The sequence below is a fragment of the Eriocheir sinensis genome, unplaced genomic scaffold, assembly GCF_024679095.1.
Source record: "Eriocheir sinensis breed Jianghai 21 unplaced genomic scaffold, ASM2467909v1 Scaffold388, whole genome shotgun sequence".
Classification (NCBI taxonomy): domain Eukaryota; kingdom Metazoa; phylum Arthropoda; class Malacostraca; order Decapoda; family Varunidae; genus Eriocheir; species Eriocheir sinensis.
This window is the reverse complement of record NW_026111707.1, coordinates 186797-195215: the sequence shown is the minus strand read 5'-3', so window position 1 is coordinate 195215 and position 8419 is coordinate 186797.

Sequence of the window (8419 nt, the reverse complement as noted above, 5' to 3'; positions counted from 1 at the left end):
AGTGTCGCGCATCCACCGAAGCCTAGGTTTAAGCTGGGTAGCCTGGGTGATGCAGACAACGCCTACAGGCCCATCACAGCACTGGAGAGGGAGCACCCGACGCTCAAGATGGAGGTGAGGCCCAACCTCAAAGGAGAGTATGTCCTCACACCCAAAAATGAGGAATCGACGGCTCTCCTGCGGCGCCTCGCCGAGGAGGGGAACAGGATGCTCCTCCTCGACCCCAGCGTGAGGAGGCACAGAGTGGTGCTGGAGCGCTATCCTGTCGACCTCCCCCGACGTGCTGTCCGCCACGCGGCTCCGAGCCAGGAAGGACAAAGCGCCCACCAGACAGGTGCTCCTTGTCCACCAGGGACCGCCCCCGGCCGTGCTGGACCTGGGCTGCTGGGGAGCATACACCCTACGGCACTACCAGGGTGAGCCTGTGAGGTGCTAAAAGTGCCAGCGCTTCAGTCACCTCCAGGCAAGATGTGGGGTGTGCAGCCAGCCCCACCCAACGGAGGACTGCATTGGGCGCCACAAGGCCAAGGAGCCCACCACCGCCAAGTGCCCCAATTGCGGGAAGAAGCACCATGCCTGGATCCCGCAGTGCCCTGAGAGGCTCCGCAGGATGCCGGTACCTCGCCGGCGAACGGGGCGCAAGCAGCCGGGGGCAAGGCGGCGGCAGGAGCAGCGGCAGCATCAGGCCGCACCAGGTGGCTCCCAGCAACAGCGGCAACGAGGTCAGGCGCCACTAGATCGCAGCCAGACGCGGCAGCACCGCTTCATCCCAGCCCCGCCTCCCACCACGTCAGCATGGGTCAGGCAGACCCCACCCCTAGACCCCCCGGCCCTCCCAGAGGAAACCTTGATGCACCCCAGGCAAGGCGACGAGGATGTCACCCACGCTTCCACTTCCGACCTACCCGCCCGCCAGCCCCGGCTTCAGAAGAAGAAGTAAAAGGGTAACAGGAAGCACCGCCGCGAGTCACCCCAGGCCGACATGGAGCGGCCCACGGCTCAGCCACAGGCGCCACCGCCGGTGTCTCAGCCTGCGCCATTGAGCCCTGAGACGGCTCTGGATGGTACGCCCAGCGCGCTGCACCAGGAAACACTCCTCACTGACGACCCGGGTCTCGGCTAGGAGACGAACGCCTTGGTGCGCTGCATCATCGCCAGGATGGTGAAGGTCGTGAGGAGGCTCCTCAGCCGGCCTGAACAAGGCCCAGCCTCTCAGGAGAACCTGGACGAGCTCCTCCTGGAGGAGGCGGTCGCCGATGTCGCAGGCGACGGTCTGCGAACACACTCGGCACCCGGGGAGCGCCAGCACCGCCTCCCTCACCCAGCAGAACAGCCTGGTCAAGATGGAGAGCCCTTGTGAGACTGCCGCACCGACAACAGCTGCAGCGGCACCCAGGCTCAGGGTGCTGCAGTGGAATGTGCAGGGCCTGCGCCCCAAACGCCATCAGGTGCTGCAGGCCATCGTTGAAGAGAGGCTTGACATCGTCCTCCTCCAGGAAACCCTAACGCCAGCTGACTTCCAGTGGAGGGTGGCGGGCTTCACGCTCCACTCCGCCAAGCCACAGCGGAAGGCTCCCGCGGCTGCCTGGCGCTGGTGAGGAGCGGGATACCACACCGCCGCATCCTTAACCCAGTGCAGTGCGGGGATGGAGTGGAGGTCCTGGCCCTGGAGTTCCATGTGGGAGGTCTTTTGGTCCACGCCTACAACATCTACAGGAGTCAGAGACACGAGCCTGAAGCCGGGGAGCTGCTCGGCCTGGCAGCGCATACAAGTCTCCTGGTGGCGGGGGACTTCAACGCCCACCATCCCTCGCTGCAGTCTGTGTCCTCCACCAACGCGACGGGTCGCCATCTGGCAGCAGTGCTGGAAGAGGTTCCGGAGGTCAGGCTGCTCAACACCGGCGAGTCCACTCACGTCCGGGGAGGGCGGCTCGACCTCACCCTGGTGTCCAGCGACCTGGCGGCTGGCGCTACATGGCAGACGCACCCCACCCTCACCAGCGACCACTACGCTACACTCACCTCGCTGTGGCCCCGCCTGTCCCGCCACGTCCCCAACCTAGGTGGAACACCAGAAGAGCGGACTGGGGCAGGTTTCAGAGGACACTCGACAGCTGGTGGGCCGAGTATGAGCCGCAGGGCGACCTACACCAGCAGGAACAGGACCTGACGGCAGCCATCCAGCAAGCAGCGGACGCAGCCATCCCCAGAACCAACCCGGGCCACCGCCGCCGCCCGGACTGGTGGTTCTACACCGAGGAGGTGAGGGAACACAACCATAGAGTTAACTTACACCGAAAGCTGTACAAGAAGAGACCGACCCCCTCCAACCTGAGGCTCCTGCAGGACGTGGTGAGTCGCGCGCGGGAGGTGTCTCAGCGGGCCAAGGAGGACAAGTGGCTAGAGTGGTGCACTACTTTCAGCCAGCACACCTCCCTGAGCCAGCTGTGGAGGACCGTCCGCACAGTTTCCGGTGCCGCCCCGTCGCGCCCTGCCGCCCACCCACAACCAATCCAAGAAGCTGAGAGGCTGGTCGACGATTTCACTTCCCGTGGCGCCAGCACCCAGCTCCCTCCTCGCACACACCGCCTCCAGCAGCGGCTCAGGCCGAATCGCGAGGAGGTGACGAAGGATGCGTGCGAGACCGCCGACTTGACCGACCAGCCCTTCTCTCCCCAGGAGCTGGACAGGGCACAGAAAAGAGGGCGTGACACAGCGGCGGGGGCGGACGGCGTGGTGTACTCGATGCTGGCTCATGCCGGGCCAGCTGGGGGCGCCGCGCTACTGTCACTGCTCAACGCATCCTGGCTGGTGGGGCGCCTCCCTCCCGCGTGGAAGGAGGCCGACATACAGCCCATCCCAAAGCCTAGGAAGCCCGGGGAGCTGAGACCCATCTCCCTCACCAGCTGCACCGCCAAGACCGCCGAGAGAATGGTGCTGTCTCGCCTGCAGTGGCGCGTGGGGAACCTCCATCCTCACGTGTTTGGCTACACGCGCAGGGTGAGCACAGCAGACAGCATCATCACCCTCCTGGCGCAGGCTAACCATCGCCCCACACTGGTAGTCTTCCTCGACCTGGAGAAGGCTTTCGAGCTGGCCAGCCCCGACGCCATCCTCATCGCCCTCGTGGAGAAGGGGGTGCGGGGAAGGCTGCTCGCCTGGCTCCGGGACTACCTCCACCGCCGCCGGGCTCGGGTCAGGTTTCAGGGCCACAAGTCCAGCTTCAGGGAGCTTGAGAACGGGACTCCACAGGGCGGCATCCTCAGCCCGTTCCTGTTCACCATCCTCATGGAGCAGCTGGTGGCACTGCCGTTCCGTGAGGGCACCGTGCTGCTGAGCTACGCTGATTTATTTTATTTTATTTATTTTTTTATTTTTTACGTTGTTGCCTATTGCACCGGTAGGCATCTTCCCGGTGGGGCCTGATGGTCGGCCCAAGGCTTCTTCCAGGTGGGGCCTGATGGTCGGCCCAGCCCGTTCTGGCGCAGGCGAGTGTTTATAGTGGCGCCATCTTGCATTGGCTCATGCTGCCCCCCGGAACTCGTACTTGATTCGCTTGGACGGCTTCCTCTAGAGTCCGGGTTGATGGGTGGTCTTCAGGACAGCATGTGGGTAGTTTTAAGCCACTCGACGGTGACCGAAAAATCCGAGTGGTAGCGTGAGGATTCGAACCCGCGTCGTCCATCACGCGGCGAATGTGGGTCCAGTACGCTATCACTTCGGCCACCGCCTACCCTATGATGACCTTGCTCTTGTTGTCACGGGACGGGGCAACAGGATGGAGAAAGCTCAGCAGGCCCTGGACCTTATCACCGAGAAGTGCGAGGCACTCGGCCTCAAGATCTCGGTACAAAAGTCCCGGGCTATGGCAATCAGGGCAGCCACTCCAGCCGGTCAACTACAGGCCCAGGGCATAGGGTTGGAGTGGGTCGACAGGTACCTGTACCTCGGAGTGTGGCTGGACTCACGACTGTCCTTCACCACCCAAGCCAGCTACGTGGGTGAGAGACTTCGCGCCAGGCTCAACGTCATGAGGGCGATGACGAGGCCTGGTGCGGGAGCCACATTCTCCGTCCTGCGCCTCTTTTATGTGCAGGCAATACGGCCCCTGGTGGACTACTGCGCCCCTGTCCTCGTCTCCCTCTCCCACAGCCAGCAAAAGAAACTCGAGGTCGCGCAGAACTCCGCCCTGAGGGTCATGCTGGGGGCGCCGAGATGGTGCAGCGCGTGCGTGATGCAGAGCGAAGCCGGACTGGTGCCCCTCGTCTCCAGGGTGGAGTACGTCGTCGCCTGCAGCGTGGCCAGGATCCTCCTCCGAGACAAGGAGGGTGTGGCGCAGCGGAGACTGCGGACGGCCATGGCACAAGGCAGAGAGGTGCTCGGAAACAACGCGTGGCTCATCCACACCACCTCAGCCGTCCACGGACTCACCCGCACACTCAGCTGGTGGCGGGAGGCCGATGTCCCCGCTCCCTCCTTCCACCCCCCGCCCCCGTGGGAACCGTCCATCGCTCCCTTCACGGCCACGCCGATGCCAGCAAGCAAGGCCCTCTGCATCACCCAGGAGCTGCGGCAGCGCGCCCTTATGTCCATGGCGCAGGTCACCGAGCCAGGCAGCGCCGTCTACTACACGGACGGCTCGGTAGACCCAGTGAGCGGCAGAACGGGCGCTGCTGCCATCACCGGATAGACGAGGTTCTTGTGTAGGACGGCTGACCACTGCTCTACCCTGCAGACGGAGCTGGCCGCCCTCCTCCTCACCCTGGAGCACGCCCAGGCCCGCCCGAAGTTGACCGTCGTCATACACACAGACTCCCGGGCGAGGCTGGAAGCCGTGCAGCGTCCGCTCGTCACCGACAACGTGGGCCTCGTCACTTCCGTGCTTGGCAGCCTGCAGAGCCTCGCCGCGCAGGGAAAGTGCGCCAGGCTCCACTGGATCCCCAGCCACGAGGGGGTACGCGGGAACGAGGCTGCGGACGAGGCCGCCAAGAGGGCCGCTGCGGGCCCCACCATCACCAGGCGAGTGCCGCTCAGCCTGCAGCAGACCAAGGCTGAGGCGAGGCACGCTGCATCCTGGCAGGCGCATCAAAGCCACCGGGAGCTAGAGGGCTGAAAGAAGCAGGCGGCGTGGTACTCCATCGCCACCAGCTACCACCCCCTGGATTACGCCCAGCAGCATCCAAGGGCAGACGGGGTTCTGCTGCAGCGTGTCAGGCTGGGCTACAGCACCAAGGAGCAGCTCCAGGACGGTTACCAGGGGCAGGAGTGTGCCCACTGCGGCAGACACAGCCTCCTGGTCCAGCTTTCGCCACCAGTCCTGCTACTCGAGGTGCTCAGGGCGGCACCTCCACCCCGATAACCCGTCACCCCTTCCTCGCACCCATAATGACGAGGAACACAGATGTGTCACCGCCACCACACCCACATAAGACACACCTGACCAAGCAAACACCTGCGGGCTGATGCCCGCTTTGTACACTTTTTATAACAAATATATATATATATATATATATATATATATATATATATATATATATATATATATATATATATATATATATATATATATATATATATATATATATATATTTTTTTTATATGTATTTGTGTATCTTTTGTACAATAAACCTTTAAACGTAAAATCCCTCAGAGATATGCCAGTCCTCGTCGACGGACCGACTTGGCCGGCTAGATTTCGATCGCCGATAGAGTCGGTCTGTCGGCTCCCTACTACGGGCCGCCTTATGGCAAAGGCCCGTCTTCCCTCGTGCATGAGGGCGCAATCCCCCAAAATCCCTCAGAGACACGCCAGTCCTCGTCGACAGACCGATTTGGTTGGCTAGATTTCGATCGCCGATAGAGTCGGTCTGTCGGCTCCCTGCTACGGGCCGCCTTTGGCAAAGACCCTTGCTCCCTCGTGCAAGAGGGAGCAGTCTTTCCCCCCCCCCCAATCCCTCTCAGAGACACGCCAGTCCTCGTCGACGGACCGACTTGATTGGCTAGATTTCGATCGCCGATAGAGTCGGTCTGTCGGCTCCCTGCTACGGGCCGCCTTTGGCAAAGGCCCTTGCTCCCTCGTGCAAAAGGGAGCAATTTCCCCAAATCCCTCGTGCAAGAGGGAGCAATCCCCCAATAAAGCAGAGACACGCCAGTCCTCGTCGACAGACCGACTTGGTCGGCTAGATTTCGATCGCCGCTTCCCCGCCTTGCCTGTTGGCGTCTCCTGCTGTTACCGGTTTCCTGTAATATGTTGGTGTATATCCCTGTAGCCCCTTGCCAGTTATATTTATTCATTTATATAATTTTACTGTTTCGATATCAGCGGTGGCTGAATGGATAGCAGGACGGACCTGCGTTCAGGAGGACGCGAGTTCAATCCCCGCCCGGTGCCACCAAGCTGGGATTTTTCAGCCGCCGCCGAGTGGCTTAAAACTACCCACATGCTGTCCAGAAGACCACCTATCAACCTGGGCTGTAGATTCTAGGATTAAAGATGAGCTCCGGGAGGGCAGCATGAGCCAGTGCAGGATGGCGCCACTATAAACACTCACCTGCGCCAGAACGGGCTGGGCCGACCATCAGGCCCCACCGGGAAGAAGCCTTGGGCCGACCATCAGGATCCACCGGGAAGAAGCCTACCGGCGCAATAGGCTACGACGTAAAATAAAAAATAAAAAAAATAAATAAAAAAAAGCATAGACAGCACTGTGACATTGCCAGACTGCGCTGGCTCGAGTAAGTCTGGCGATGAGGTGGCCTGCGGGTGTGAAGGAGTGAATATGATATGGTAAAAGGAGGGAAGGCTCCGGTGATGCGGCACTACGAAGGGAATGGAATATTACATAAAAACAAACATAAGAGTAGTAAGGGTACAAGTAAAGTTTCCGCACATTAAAAGCATAATATCGCCTTGGTACACTTCCCCGAACTACTTTAGAGCCGTTAGAAAAATTTCAGAACAGAGCGATGAGATTCATTCTTGGGTGACGTATATGTACCAGGATTGTAAATATGCAATGTGAGCTATGTCTTCCACCCTTGGTCGAGAGAATTTATTCTAATGCCACTCGCCTCACTGCTAAGTGCCTCCATTTCCCTCATCTCTCGCCCCGCTACTCGCAGCTGATCAGTATTAGGGATGGGCAGGTACCGTTAATTTGAGTACCGGTATACCGGTACCGAAAACTCAGGTACCGTTAGTACCGGTACCGGTATCCAAGTTTTTTTTTTTTTTTTTTTTATCTTAATGCCGTCTGATGAAATTCCTAAATAAATTCTCTCTCTCTCTCTCTCTCTCTCTCTCTCTCTCTCTCTCTCTCTCTCTCTCTCTCCTGAATGAAGTGAATATTTTTTTCGATAAAAAGAATAGCATATGTATACGTAGTTATTATGGATGTCCTCATAGTCTAATAACAATAACAATATATATTAGTATCCTAAAAAAAAACGATTCGGACATTAAGAATCAGCCAATAAATTCAATAATAAAATAATGGAGACGGGAGCTATGATGAAAACGAAAAGCAGGACAAAATCGTAATTTTTTGTTTTTATGGGTGCCATTTCATGTGGGTTTATGTCATAATGCCACAGCTGACCGCCTAGCGAAGGAAGCCTGCCGTCTACCTCCACGTGGTGATGAACGCCCTCTCTCCCTGCCCTGCTATCTATCCAGAGTCCGCTCCGCCGCCTTTCTTCCTACACGGGGTCGTAGGGACGCAGAGAGGCCTCACAGCGTCACCATCAACTATTACGAGTCCGTTTGCCGCAACAAATACTCTTACTGTCGCCGAGGCCTCATGTTTCAGAGACATAATGTTGTTTCCGCACGTCTGCGGCTAGGCTACCCGCCGGGGTGGAGGGGGAACCTGTATTCACTGAATGTCGCCTGTGCCGCTCACCGCTGTCAAACTCCTTCGAACACTACTGCCTGGCCTGCCCCACTGTTCGTGGTTTGCTACCCCGCGGACAGCCGTAGGATGCTGTCTGTCGCCACCTCTTACACCACGACTTCCTCGATGTAATCCTGGTGCGCCACCCTCGTTTTGGTGGATTCTCTTAATGTCCTGTGCCCTACGCGGCACTTGTTCCTTTAGATTATTCAAAATTATTGAGTATATTGCATCAATCTGCTTCCTGTTTTAGTGTGTGTGTGTGTGTGTGTGTGTCCATTGTCTTTAGTTAAATAGATGCATTTGATAACACTTGTTTTGTACTGTTTTGCTTCCAGTCTTGTGTGTGTGTATATGTGTGTGTGTGTGGTCAGCAGTGTCTTAATTATCATATCTCGTCTCCTCCTTTTGCATCCAAATCATGATCTTTGGCTTTAATTATCCCACACTTTCAATACAAACTTGCTCAACAGATTAAATTTTTAGGGGGCTGCCTCATTCCACATTATTTCATCATCAAAGTTCAT